Source organism: Geotrypetes seraphini, chromosome 4, assembly GCF_902459505.1.
Source record: "Geotrypetes seraphini chromosome 4, aGeoSer1.1, whole genome shotgun sequence".
NCBI lineage: Eukaryota > Metazoa > Chordata > Amphibia > Gymnophiona > Dermophiidae > Geotrypetes > Geotrypetes seraphini.
The window spans coordinates 208,853,808-208,867,575 of NC_047087.1; the positions used below are offsets into that span (position 1 = coordinate 208,853,808).

Genomic DNA, 13,768 nt, shown 5'->3' on the forward strand with positions numbered 1-13,768 from the left:
CCGCTGCTGTGTAAGACCAGTGGTCTATCATGCCCAGCAGTCTGCTCATGCGGCGGACCTCTGGTCTAAGACCAGCGCCCTAACCGAGACTAGCCCTATCAGCATATGTCCTTGTTCAGCAGGAACTTATCTAACTTTGTCTTGAATTCCTGGAGGGTGTTTTCCCCTATAAAAGCCTCTGGAAGAGCGTTCCAGTTTTCTACCACTCTCTGGGTGAAGAAGAACTTCCTTATGTTCGTACAGAATCTATCCCCTTTCAACTTCAGAGAGTGTCCTCTCGTTCTCCCTACCTTGGAGAGGTTGAACAACCTGTCCTTATCTACCAAGTCTATTCCCTTCAGTACCTTGAATGTTTCAATCATGTCCCCTCTCAATCTCCCGAGGGAGAGATTGAGAGGGGACATGATCGAAACATTCAAGGTACATAGATTTTACATGGTCGCTCACAAAAATACTTGCAGATCTGGAAAATTATTGTTTTCTAGAACTTGTTGCTCACTCAAATTTTTTTTTTCTAGAACTAGCAGCTCATACGAAAAAAAATTTGCACCCACCCACCCAATCCTTAGAGGGAGTACTACCCACAGACTTTTTTTGGACAAGCTTCAGTTAAATACTCAAGAAAGAAGCTGCCCAGCAGGAATCCCAAAGACTCTAGCAGGCAGAGGCAGCAAGAAAATACTTGATTTTCAGTCATTTCTAATAAATACATCAGAGCTAATAAGGGGGCCAATCCACTCAGCAGGAGATTCAAGGTTGTCTCCCAGCCTGCCCCACCCTCTGTTCCAACCTGCCCATCATTCTGCCCAGCTCCACCTATTGCTCCACCCCTGGCATAGTCGATCGGCAGCCAGAGGCAAAATAAATTTCCTCCCCGTGCTTTTATGAAGGCCTTTCTTCCTGCCATGGCATGGGAAAGCAAAGCAGAGGAAGATCCTGGTCCATCGACGGGAGGGCGGGAGAAGACCCACAAAAGCAGGAGACTTGGCAGATCTGTATATATTAACATTTTCATGTGCAGTCTGGTGTCACAAAGCTGATGAAGACCGCCGCAACCTTTACATTCAAACTCTGCAGCAAAGTGGGATTGCATCAGGTCACTCTTGCTTCAAAAGAGGCCCTATAATTTTTCTGCCACTTCTAAGACCAGCCTTGTACCTCTAGAAAAGCAAGAAAAGACATGTAAGCTGGATATTCAGCAAATGAACTTAATTGACAGCTATTATAGTAATTGGACACAGTAAAAGAAAAAGCCAAAAAGTGGCTGAAGACAATTGTAGCTTTAAATAAAATTCCACTGCAATAGGCACTCCAGTAATGTACAAGTATATACAAAAGAAGAAGTATTAAACCAGTGAGACAGTCCATAAAACACAAAGTGAGGTAATTGCCAAAAGAATCAGATTCATCAAAGTAAAAGCTCTGGGTTTCCTCTGAACTGCATTCTCCACATCCAACTCAGGGGAAGATTCTCAAAACTTAACGTTGCCTGTAATGTGGTCGCTAAACCTGCTCTAGCCGGTTTAAATGTGCATGTATTTTAGCAGCAGATTATCAAAATGGCTTACCATGGTCTTTTCTGAGCTTCCTAGCAGTCTCTAATTCTGCCATGCAAATGGACTCATCAATATTTAAACGAGCACTCTGGGCAATTCTTCATCATTGCTGAGTGATTCTCCAAGCGTGGTGGCAGCTTTTAGTGACCAAAAATCTGCAACTGGTCCAGGGGTGCCGGCACTGTGAAAAGGGCATCTCTGGCGTGTCTTTTAACAGTAGTATAGTAGTTGAGCTTTTTTGGAGGGGGGAACTAAAGCATGCTTCTTGAGTGTGTGCATTATAGGCATGTCTTATGTGCCCACTCCCTCCCACAGCCAAGCAAACCACCCCAACCCCCTCCATTTGCTGTTTTTCTCTCCTTCACTTATCCATTTGCTGGTTTTCTCTCCTTCACTTTCTGCCATACATCCATTTATAGCATTAACTTTTAAAATTTAACATGGAACTTTCTTCCATTTTTCTGCTTTCTTCGCAAAATCTATCTACTTTTCCATGTCTTCCCTTCCCATCTATCCTTGTGTAACATCTTTTCCTCTTTCTTCTCCCCTATTCCATTAGAAGCATTTCTTATTATCTCTTCCCTGCCGCACCCATTGCTATGTACCATCTCCTCCCTCTGTCTCCCCTTCCCCTCCATTCCTGTGCACTATCTTTTACCTCTCCCGTAGTCAGACAACTTTGTCTTCCTTCTCCCCCCCCCCCCATATGGTCTGGCATCTTTCTCCTTTCCTTCCCATAGCCTGGAATCTCTCTCCTCTCCCATGGTCTGGCATCTCTCTCCTTCTGTCCTCTCCTTTCTATGGTCTGGCATCTCTCCTTCCTGCAGTCTGGTATCTCTCTCTCCCTTCCTTCTCTTTCAATCCATGTTCCGGCATCTCTCTCTCTCTCCTTCCCATTCCAGTGGTCTGACATTCCTCTTTCCTTCGCCCTTCTCCGGAATATGGCATCTCTCCCATCTTTGAGTCATCTCTCCTCCCTCCCAGTGTAACATTTCTCCCTCCCTCCTCTCCACCATTATCATGTCCAATAATTCTCCCTCTTCCCCAGGTATACCACCTCTCTTTCCCTCCCACTCCACACCTATGTCCCCAAATTTTATTTTTCTCTTCCCTTACCCACTGGCAGCATCTCTCTTTCTCTCCCTTCCTAACCCCCAGCCCATGCAGCATCTGTCCTTCTTGCTTTCTCAACCCCCTCCCCCCCACAGCCCGTGCAGCATGTTCTTCCCTCATTCCCAACCTCAGCCCTCCCCTCTCAGCTGGATCCTATGGAACGACCTATCTGCAGTTCCTGACTTCGCCACCTACCACCTCCCTGCCACTGAAATTTAAAATCTTTGGGCAGCTGATGGCGCAACGAAACCAGTCTCCCGCTGTTGGCCTGCCCCAAAAGAGTTCTTTCTGCAGCACTTCCTCCTCCCAAGTAGGCAGGACACTGCAGAAAGAACACTTCTGGGGCAGAACGACAGCGGGAGGCTGGCTTCGTTGTGCCATCGGCTGCCCGAAGATTTTAAATTTCAGTGGCAGGGAGGCGGTAGGTAGGGGAGTTGAGACTCAAAGAGGTTCCTGGAGAGGGTTACAGTACAGTGTAGTGTCAGGTGCACAGTCACCGCAGGCTGCATATAACGCCCAGGCAGGCCAGATTCGGTCCGCAGTCTAATGGTTAGTGCAGTGAGTTTAAAAACCAGAGGAAATGGGATCAAGTCCCACTGCAAGTTCCTATTTCCCAGGTATAAAAACATAGGCCCTCTTTTACAAACCTGATTGCGACTGCGGCCTGTGGCAATTGCACTGAAGCCCACTGGGAATTAATGGGCTTTAGTGCTGTTGCCACACGGCAGTCGCTAGCGCAGCTTTGTGAAAAAAAGGGGGTTTAATTTCTGAGCTCATCCGGAACAGAAAAACAACTACATACGTGTATAATAAATGTAAGAACTGCTATGGTTGAACCACAGAAAGGCTGTACATCAAATTCATTATATATGAACAGAATGGCTGAAGAGAATGGAATGGGTGGATATCTGCAAGCAGCTCATCTGAAAAAAAAAATAAAAATGGAACAGATTCATGAGGTCTGGTCTTCTTAATTACTGTTGATGAACAAGAAGTATGAAAAAGCAATATCCCTTTAAGAAGACCACATTCAGCAAACTCCCCCCCCCCCCCCCCAGGAGGGTGATGTCACTGGGGATACAAAAAGCATATAAATTTGCAGCCGGAGCGACAGGAAAGCTACAAGGGCACAAGAGAGGACCCGCTGAGCTGCTCCCAGGTAGAGACCGTAAGCTTACTATTGCCATCTGTCTAACAGTATTAATCCTGCTCCTCCTAGTAGCACTTTACTACTATGCGAACTTCTTGCATGCTTCGGTTTTGAGAATCTTCTCTCTTTTCTAGGTTTTACTGTGCAACTCCACCCCTAGAAATGACCATCCCACTGTGGTCACTGACACGGCTGTCAGTGTCATGCTGTTTCTGTTTCATGCCTGTGCCCGCTGGGGATGGGGATTAATAGACCTGAATACGTCAGCTAGGACTTCAGACCATTTGTTCACTAATCAATCAGGGTCAGCTGTTTTTACAAACTGCTCTGGCCATGCAGAGTTCAACATGGGCTGGTGCAACTAGAAACTCATTTTCTGCCCGCACACTGTTCCATCTCCATCGCTGTGTGTCTGCTTCGTTTGAATTCCAGCTACGTGTAATGCGTTCAGACTTCAGGGTTTTTTGTTTGTTTATTTTAATTTGAGGCTAATGAGCTGAAATATAACTATAGTATTTTTCTGTACATGGATTCTGTAGTTTGAAAAATTATTTTCACCATTAATCATTGTACTAGGGTTCTTCAAAAGGTTTCCACACTTTTTTTAAAATTTTTAAACACTGTTTATTAAATATCTCAAAAGCAAATTACATCACTTTTCCACATAATCACCCTGTTTTGCGATACATTTTTTCCAAGCGTCCTGCTAACTTCTTAATGCCATCGGAAAAGAATGTTTTGGATGAATGTTTAAAAAAAAATAAAAATAAAAGTGCACAAACTTTTAAAAGATCCCTCGTGTTAGTTTTGTGGAATAAGATCCTTTAAAAAAAAAAAAAAAAAGCCAAAATCTAGGGCTCCTTTTACGAAGGCGCATTAGGGCCCTAACGCGCAGAATGGAGCGCGCTAAAATGCCGCATGTGGTAGCCGCTACTGCCTCCTTTTGAGCAGGTGGTAGATTTTCGGCTAGCGCGCGCTAATCCGGTGCATGCGCTAAAACCGCTAGCTCACCTTCGTAAAAGGAGCCCCTAGTGTCATTCTTGAAAAATACAGAGGTGCTTACTTAGAACACTATTCTTGGATTTCTTTTTCCAGTATGAAGGCTAGTACTAGCTAAGACTTCTTTCCTCCTCTTATTTATTTGTCACAATAATTCTAGGTTGCTGATTTTCTTTATCTCAAGCCTCAGGATCTTAGAAAATAACCCCTGGATTCCATAGGGTACCCAAAATTGGGTGCTGATATTTGATCACCGATCGAAGATAGGAGCCCAACTAAATTTGACTAACAAAGCAAATGTTGCCAATAATTGAGAGCTAATCAGCATTAATTGTCACTAATTAGCACCCATTTGGATGTGTGTCCATATCTTCCTATGCACTATTCTATAATAACAGGCGCCCAAATCCCTTGGCTAACAACTCAAAAATGGGTGTGGCCTTACGAGATAAATGGGCAGATAAGGGGCATTCCTAAAATTTTTCATGCAGTGTTATGGAGCACCAGAGATGTGCGCCCAAATTGGCTGCTGGGAATTAGACCTGGTTTCAGCAGGCATTGGCACTGTGTGCTATTTTGTAATGGGCTTATCCAAAAATTAATGGGTGTAGATATAAGACCTTCTTAGATAAGACCCTAGCATTTCAAGCTGGTAGGCAACAATCTTGGTTAGGTAAATGTATTCAGCAAGCTATGTTATCCTATTGCTTTTTTCAGAAATTAATTAAGACCACTTTGTTCGATAAGTTTATTACTTAATGAGAGTTTTATTATTGAAATTCTATTTTACAAATATTTGTATTTTTTACTGCATTATTGAATTTCGCCGATTGTCCAGCTCTTTTTAGTGTAAACCGCCTAGTACTTTTGGTTATGGCGGTATAAAAGAATAAAGATTATTATTATTATTATTATCTTTCAGTGCCCATTATAATATAGCAGGGGCATAGCCAGAGACCTGATTCTGGGTGGGCCAAGGCCCAAGGTGAGTGAACAGAAGAACCCTGCCTCACCCCACTCCACAGGCGATTCAGTCTCTTTTCCCTCTCCCTTTCCTGCCTACCTGCAGGCCATCTGGTTTCTCAAACACCTGCTACCGCTGCTGCATATTTTTTAAACATCAGCTCGTCATCAGAGCGAGCAATGATTGCAACACACTGCTAGTGCCAGCCCTCCAACCTTCCTTCTGATGTACTCCTGCCTATACAGAAACAGGAAGTTGCATCAGAGGGAAGGCTGGGGGCGGGCACAAGCAGTGTGTATCAATTGCTGCTGGCTGCTGACAAAGATCTGCTATTTAAAGTACAAGGAAGGGATAATTGTTGGGAATTTTCAGCTGGCGGGAATTGGAGATCCCCTCTAGCCACATCATATGGGTGGGCTGGTGAAGGGGCAAAAACATGCGAGACAAACACGCGCCAACATTTGATAGCGGACAATTGAGCGCAAGACTTCAGCGTGCCGCTCTAAAAGCTTATTTTAAAGGGCTCTGACGGGGGTGTGGGGGGGAACCCCCTACTTTACTTAGTACTGTTCGCGCTGCCATGTAGGGGGGGGTGTAACCCCCCACATTATACAGAAAACTTAACTTTTTACATATTTTTCGGGGAAAAGTTAAGTTTTCTGTATAATGGGGGTTACAACCCCCCAAAACCACTCCCCAACGGCAGCACCAACACTATTAAGTAAAGTGTGGGGGAGGTTCCCCCCACCCCCCCTCGGAGCCCTTTAAAATAAGCTTTTAGAGCGGTGTGCTGAAGTCTTGCGCTCAATTGTCCACTCTCAAATGTTGGCATGCGTTTGTCTCGCGCGCTTCTGACTGTGAACTGGGTGGGCCTGTGCCCAAACTGGATATACCAATATTGAATAGCATTGAGCACCATGTACTGAATCTGGGCCTAGATGTACAAGTTATACCTATTAACCTACGCGATTTTCATGTGGCTAAGCCCTTGTCCTAGTCCTAAATCCCATGAAATCATTCCATAATTTACTGGGCAAAAGGACCCCAAAGATTACCATTTCATTTTAAATGCCCTGAAAAGGAATACTAACCTTTTTAATTCCACATAACCTTTACTTTGTTTTCTTGACCAAACATACCGTACTGGACTGGTCCTCATAACCTATATAGCATGCTCCAAATATACCTACCAATTGGCACTTCTACCTCTCACCAGCCATCTTTTAGAGGATGAGGCTTTCTGCCTTCTCCTCCTCAATTTAACGGAAGAATTTAACCATGTTCACTTCAAAGCAGCTTTAAATACATTTACCTTCACTTTAGCCTTTGGGGAAGCATAGGAGATTGTCTCGGGAAGGAGGGATCCAGGATTACACCAACATCATACCATATTTTTGGAACCTGCTTTTATTTTAAGCGGGCTATGTCTTTTATGTACATTAATAAATAAATACCTCTAGCATTATACAACAAGTTTATTAAAAATGTGATTAATCGCTTATCATGAGCCCTAAGCAATATACAATAAAAATAAGGGAAATACATGTAGTCATAGAAAACAGACAAGATGACAAAGACCATAACAGACATACTGGAACGCTGGGAAGAGGGTGAACTACAATGTTTTGAGGAAAGAAACATAACAAGGGAAGGACAGCAGGAGGAGGAAGAAAATGTAAGATATTTAGAGGTCAAAAGTCGAAACAGGAGAAAATAAAAAATTGAGAGTTTGAAGGCTAGATGGAATTAAGACTCAAACGCGTCCAAATTTTAAAAAATTGTTTTGTTAATCGCTTTTATGATCTGCTTATTCATAATTTGTTATTATTTGAAAATTCTAATAAAAATATATTGACCTAAAAAAAAAAAAGACTCAAACGCGTAAGGGCTCCTTTGAACTTATCTTTCTGTTTGCTATACTGTAATTTATTTTTCTTTTGCTATTAACTTCTTATTGTAAGTGACCTTGATATGTCCTGCTGGATGTTGAAAAATGGTATCACAAAATCAAAATAACTTTATTAAGGAGTCGTTTTATTAAGCTGCATTAAGTAGCTAATGTGGAATTATCAACGCAGTAGACAGTTGCACAGGCCCATGTTGCTATCGACTGCGCTAAAATAAGAGCCTTTGTAGTAAAAACACCATGCCTGCTGCCTATCATGGGAGTAGACCAGATCAGGACGTGACAGGGGTAGAAAAAGGTATGGCCAACTGTGACAACTGGCGCACAGTTCTTTCCCATACACTCAAGAAGCGCCAGGGTTCGGCCCTCAGCTACAGACAAGGGTTGGCTCAGTTGACCCGTTTAGTAACTTTGAGTTTATGCCCAGCAGTGTCTACGGTGAGCTGTCAAAGCTCAAGGTTAACAAAGCAATGGGGCCGGACAACCTGCACCCCAGGGTGCTTAGGGAGCTGAATGATGTCTTGGCGGAGCCACTGTCCGCGCTCTTCAACCTCTCCCTTAGTACAGGCAGCGTCCCGTTGGACTGGAGGACGGCTAACGTCATTCCACTCCACAAGAAAGGCTCAAAGATGAAGACAGCAAACTACAGACTAGTGAGTCTAACATCGATAGTGAGCAAACTAATGGAAACTCTAATCAAACACCAATTAGATAAGATCCTGGATGAGGAGAATCTACGGGATCCCCGACAACATGGATTTACTAAGGAGAGATCCTGCCAATCCAACCTGATCAGCTTCTTTGACTGGGTGACGGGGAAGCTGGATATTGGGGAGTCCCTGGACATCGTATACCTGGACTTTAGCAAAGCATTCGATAGCGTACCACACCGCAGGTTACTGAGCAAGATGAGTTCTATAGGATTAGGTAACACATTGACGAAATGGGTTGGGAGCTGGCTTGGAGGTAGGCTCCAAAGGGTGGTGGTGAACGGCACCCCCTCTGAAATGACGGAGGTGATTAGTGGAGTACCACAGGGCTCAGTCTTGGGCCCAATCCTATTCAACATCTTTATAAGAGACTTGGCAGAAGGGCTTCGAGGTAAAATAACATTATTCGCCGATGACGCCAAACTGAGTAATGTAGTGGGCAAATGCACAACAGACGAAGATTCAGTGCCCGACAACATGATGCACGACCTACTCCTACTGGAGCGATGGTCTAGGACATGGCAACTCAACTTCAATGCCAAAAAATGCAAAGTTATGCACCTGGGCAGCCAGAATCCATGCAAGTCTTATACCCTTAATGGCGAGATCCTAGCAAAAACGGTAGCAGAACGAGACTTGGGGGTAATCGTCAGTGAGGACATGAAGTCTGCCAATCAAGTGGAGCAGGCTTCGTCCAAGGCAAGACAAATCATGGGCTGCATACGAAGGGGTTTCGTCAGTCGTAAGGCGGAAGTCATTATGCCATTGTATAGATCCATGGTGAGGCCCCACCTGGAATACTGTGTGCAATTCTGGAGGCCACATTATCGCAAGGATGTGCTGAGACTGGAGTCGGTGCAAAGAATGGCCACCCGGATGGTCTCGGGACTCAAGGATCTACCATACGAAAAACGGCTTGACAAATTACAGCTATACTCGCTCGAGGAGCGCAGAGAGAGGGGAGACATGATCGAGACGTTCAAGTATCTTACGGGCCGCATCGAGGCGGAGGAAGATATCTTCTTTTTCAAGGGTCCCACGACAACAAGAGGGCATCCGTTGAAAATCAGGGGCGGGAAACTACGAGGTGACACCAGGAAATTCTTTTTCACTGAAAGAGTGGTTGATCGCTGGAATAGTCTTCCACTACAGGTGATTGAGGCTAGCAGCGTGCCTGATTTTAAGGCAAAATGGGATCGGCACATGGGATCTATTCACAGGGCAAAGGTAGGGGAGGGACATTAAGGTGGGCAGACTAGATGGGCCGTGGGCCCTTATCTGCCGTCTATTTCTATGTTTCTATGTCTATGTATATCCCGACTGGCTGAGGGAGTGAGACTGTCCTTCAAAAGGAGGCAATAAGTATATCTATATTGTTGGTAGTCATTAGCAAAGCACATTCAGTGGTAATGCAGTGGTACATCCCCAATCCACTCCTATACATGACCCCACACCTCCCAATTAGCTTCCCTATGAGCCTCTCACCGCTGATTGAATCTTCATGTCCTCCTATATCCCCAATAGCATCACCAAGTCCTTCCCTGCAACACTCCAACCACCTGACACACATACCCACCCCCTACCAGCAAAATCCACCCACCTGAGCCCAACCCTCCACCATCCCCTTCCAACCTGGGACTTACCTGGGAGTCAGCATTATTGGCAATTGTGGTCCTAGATGACAGTACTTCCCCTTTGCTGCTGCCCAGGTTGGCATAGTCATTCAAAATGGTGCCAATGAACCCTAATGACAGTCTTTCATTTCTACTGCTAGGTGTCAAGGATAGAGAGAGGGCACATACTGGATGGGAGGAGGGGATAAAGAAAAAAGGGCACATGCTGGATTGGGGAGAATAAAGAATAATGAAATACTAGAAGGGGTGGCAAGCTTTAGGTCAATACAATGAAAAGAGGGAAATTGAGGACTGGATAGTAAGAATGAATTTAATCTAGATAGAGGCAGAAAATAAATTGAGAAGAGAGACCAGAAAAGGAAGGGGAAAAGAGAGGGGAGAGAGAGATGCCAGAACATTGGGGAGGGGGGGGGGAGGAGACAGATACCAGATCTAGAGGCCTGGGCAGGAAAGGTGGAACGAGACAAATACCAGATCTGCGGGGATGAATGGAGGAGAGAGAGATGCTAAGGGAATAGGAGGTTGGAGAAGGCATGAGATGGGAAATGGGAGAGCTAGAGCATGAGAAAGGGAGAAGGAAAATTGGTAAGTAGCTGAAAAGTAAAAAGGACAAGGGTGAAATTTGAGTGGTCGGAGAGGCAGAAAATTAAAAAAAGACAGGAAGATCTAAAAAGGAAAGATTGGTATATCAAAAACAGAAGTAGTGACGGAATGAAATAAGACAGGAGAGACGAGAAAAGACATATGGACAGCAACCACTAGAAAGGGAATTAGAAGACATAAGAAAGCAGAAGAGACAAAATGAGACCAACATGATGGAAAAATAAAATGTGCAGACAACAAAGGTAGAAAAAAAGTGTTTTATTTTAAATGTATTACCTGGATATGTTAGCTTTGGGATAAGTGCATCACAGATATTTGTATTGTGTTCAGTGACTTACCAGACAACTGATGGGGAGTAAGGGGTGGGGTTGGGCAGTGGGCCTGAGCCCAAAGTGGGTGGGCACTAAATTTTCTTCCCACCATGTCCCATTCCTCCTACCAAATGCAAAATATAAATACCTAAGTTGGTGGGCTTTCCGAAGCCCTACGCAAAAGAGCTCTTTCTCTTGTTCGGCAAACCAGAACTCTTCAAGCTCTGCAGCTGGTGGCAGCTCAGAAACACTGCCACTAGCTGAAGAGCTTAGAGATTACTGGCTGCCAGACTGGGGGAAGTGATCTTCAACTGGCAGGGTTTTGGGATCCAAGGGAAATGGCTAATGTTTGGTAAACCTGGGCCTGGGTCGGGGGGGGGGGAGGGGGGAGGGAAATGGCTAATTTTTGGTGGACCTGGGTCTTGGATCTGGGGGTGGGCTTATGTGTGGAAGTAATGGGAGTTGGGGATATTGGGGGGAATGTGCAGAGAGAAGAGAGGATCAGGGACCCTCTCCTTAATTTCCTCCCTGGGTCCAAGCATGTCTAAAATCGGCCCTGGAAGAGGGAGAGTGCCACTCCAACAGAACATTTGCAACTGGCTCTGCAGCATATCACATGTAATCTGTGCCACGTGGTACAATCAACATCTGCCCTGTACGGTAACAACAGGACAGACGCTGGCTACTTCTTTTGCGTTTACCACAACGGCTTTGCAGTTACAACACACTTAGGGCTCCTTTTACAAAGGTGCGCTAGTGGTTTTAGCGCACGCGCTAGCCGCTACTGCATCCTTTTAAGCAGGCGGTAGTTTTTCGGCTAGCGCGCGCTAATCTTGTGCGGGCGCTAAAAACACTAGCGCACCTTCGTAAAAGGAGCCCCTAGTTTTGTGGTATATGTGCAGTAACCGCAAACCTATAGTGGTTCAGTTAAAGGGCCCCTCAACTAATATTATTATTAATTTTATTTTTAGTATTTATATACCACTAACATGGTTTACATTCAGATATTCAAGCATTTTTCCCTATCCGTCCGGGTGGGCTCACACTCTACCTAATGTTCCTGGGGCAATGGAGATTAATTAACTTGCCCAGGGTCATAAGGAGCAGCATAGGATAATATAAATATCCTTCTCACCCAGGGTTTTATGACATGATCACATGCGCCGTCCATTTGCAGTGAATTCCCTATGGCCTGAATTTTGACAGTGATTTCCAAATGCCCATTTTCTCACAGAGCTTAGCTAGAACTCACCTCTTCATTCTAGTTTTTGATTTCATATTACAGAAAAAAAAACCATGTTAGAATGTCCGAAAAGAACAGCTGATCTTTTGCAGTCACAAACTGCAGTAGGTTTTCCTGTACTCCAGTGAGCATACCTCCTAATGATCTATCTTCAGCAAAGCACATGGCATAGCAAATATGTTGTAAAATTACCCCCTTGCTATGTAACTGTATAATGAGCTGCCTTTTAAGTGCCAAGAATGTATGCAAATGATATGTGGCATTTCCATGCATAAATGACCTCTTGCAAAATATCGATCAGCATAAAAGCACACGCATTGTTAGCATGACGCATGCTTTCACTGTGGGTGTGCACGTGAGTAGTGTGTGGGTAGAGCATGGGTGATGTAAGTACACATGTTAATTATAAAATAAGGGATACGGACTTGTATACTGCCATTTTGTAGTTATACAATCACATTCAAAGTGGTTTATATACAGGTACTCAAGCATGTTCCCTATCTGTCACGGTGGGCTTACAATCTATATAATGGGCAGTGGCATGGCAAATGAGCTTCAGCGTGGATAAGTGTAAGGTGATGCATGTCGGTATCAAAAATCCCATACACGAATGCAAGATGTCCGGGGTGGTACTTGGAGAGACCACCCAGGAAAGAGACCTGGGAGTACTGGTTGACAAGTCAATGAAGCCGTCTGTGCAATGTGCGGCGGCGGCGAAAAGGGTGAACAGAATGCTAGGAATGATCAAGAAGGGGATTACGAACAGATCGGAGAAGGTTATCATGCCGCTGTACCGGGCTATGGTACGCCCTCACCTGGAATACTGCATATCCAGCACTGGTTGCCGTACATGAAGAAGGACAGGGTACTACTCGAAAGGGTTCAGAGAAGAGCGACTAAAATGGTTAAGGGTTTGGAGGAGTTGCCGTACTGTGAGAGATTAGGGAAGCTGGACCTCTTTTCCCTTGAAAAGAGGAGACTGAGAGAGGACATGATAGAAACATTCAGATAATGAAGGGAATAGACTTAGTAGATAAAGACAGGTTGTTCACCCACTCCAAGGTAGATAGAACGAGAGGGCACTCTCTGAATTTAAAAGGGGATAGATTCCATACGAGATACGAACATAAGGAAGTTCTTCTTCACTCAGAGAGTGGTGGAGAACTGGAATGCTCTTCCGGAGCCTGTTATAAGGGAAAACATGCTCCAGTGATTCAAGACAAGGTTGGACAAGTTCCTGCTGAACCGGAACGAACGCAGGTAGGGCTGGTCTCGGTTAGGGCACAGGTTTTTGACCTGGGGGCCGCCGCATGACCGGACTGCTGGGCGCGATGGACCACTGGTCTGACCCAGCAGCGGCAATTCTTATGTTCTTATGTACCAGGGGCAGTGGAGGATGAAGTGACTTGCCCAATGTCACAAGGGGCAGTATGGGGTTTGAACCTACAACCGCAGGGTGCTGAGGCTGTAACTCTAATTTACAGGGGAAATTCTATAAATGACATTGAAAATTATGCACCAGTAAAAACTGGCATTCAGTGCTATTCTATAAAGTGTGCTCTGGGATAAGCTCTCTTTG

General features: G+C 44.8%; 1 protein-coding gene across 1 annotated transcript in view; it reads left to right on the top strand.

Annotated features, from left to right (window-relative positions):
* Window positions 1-3,770: 3,770 nt before the first annotated feature.
* The window catches only part of LDB3 (LIM domain binding 3), a 177,171-nt gene continuing 167,173 nt past the window's right edge, over window positions 3,771-13,768 (top strand). The window contains exon 1 of the mRNA XM_033942033.1: window positions 3,771-3,828. The gene's annotated coding sequence lies outside the window, so the exon portion shown is untranslated. The remainder of the gene's footprint in view (window positions 3,829-13,768) is intronic.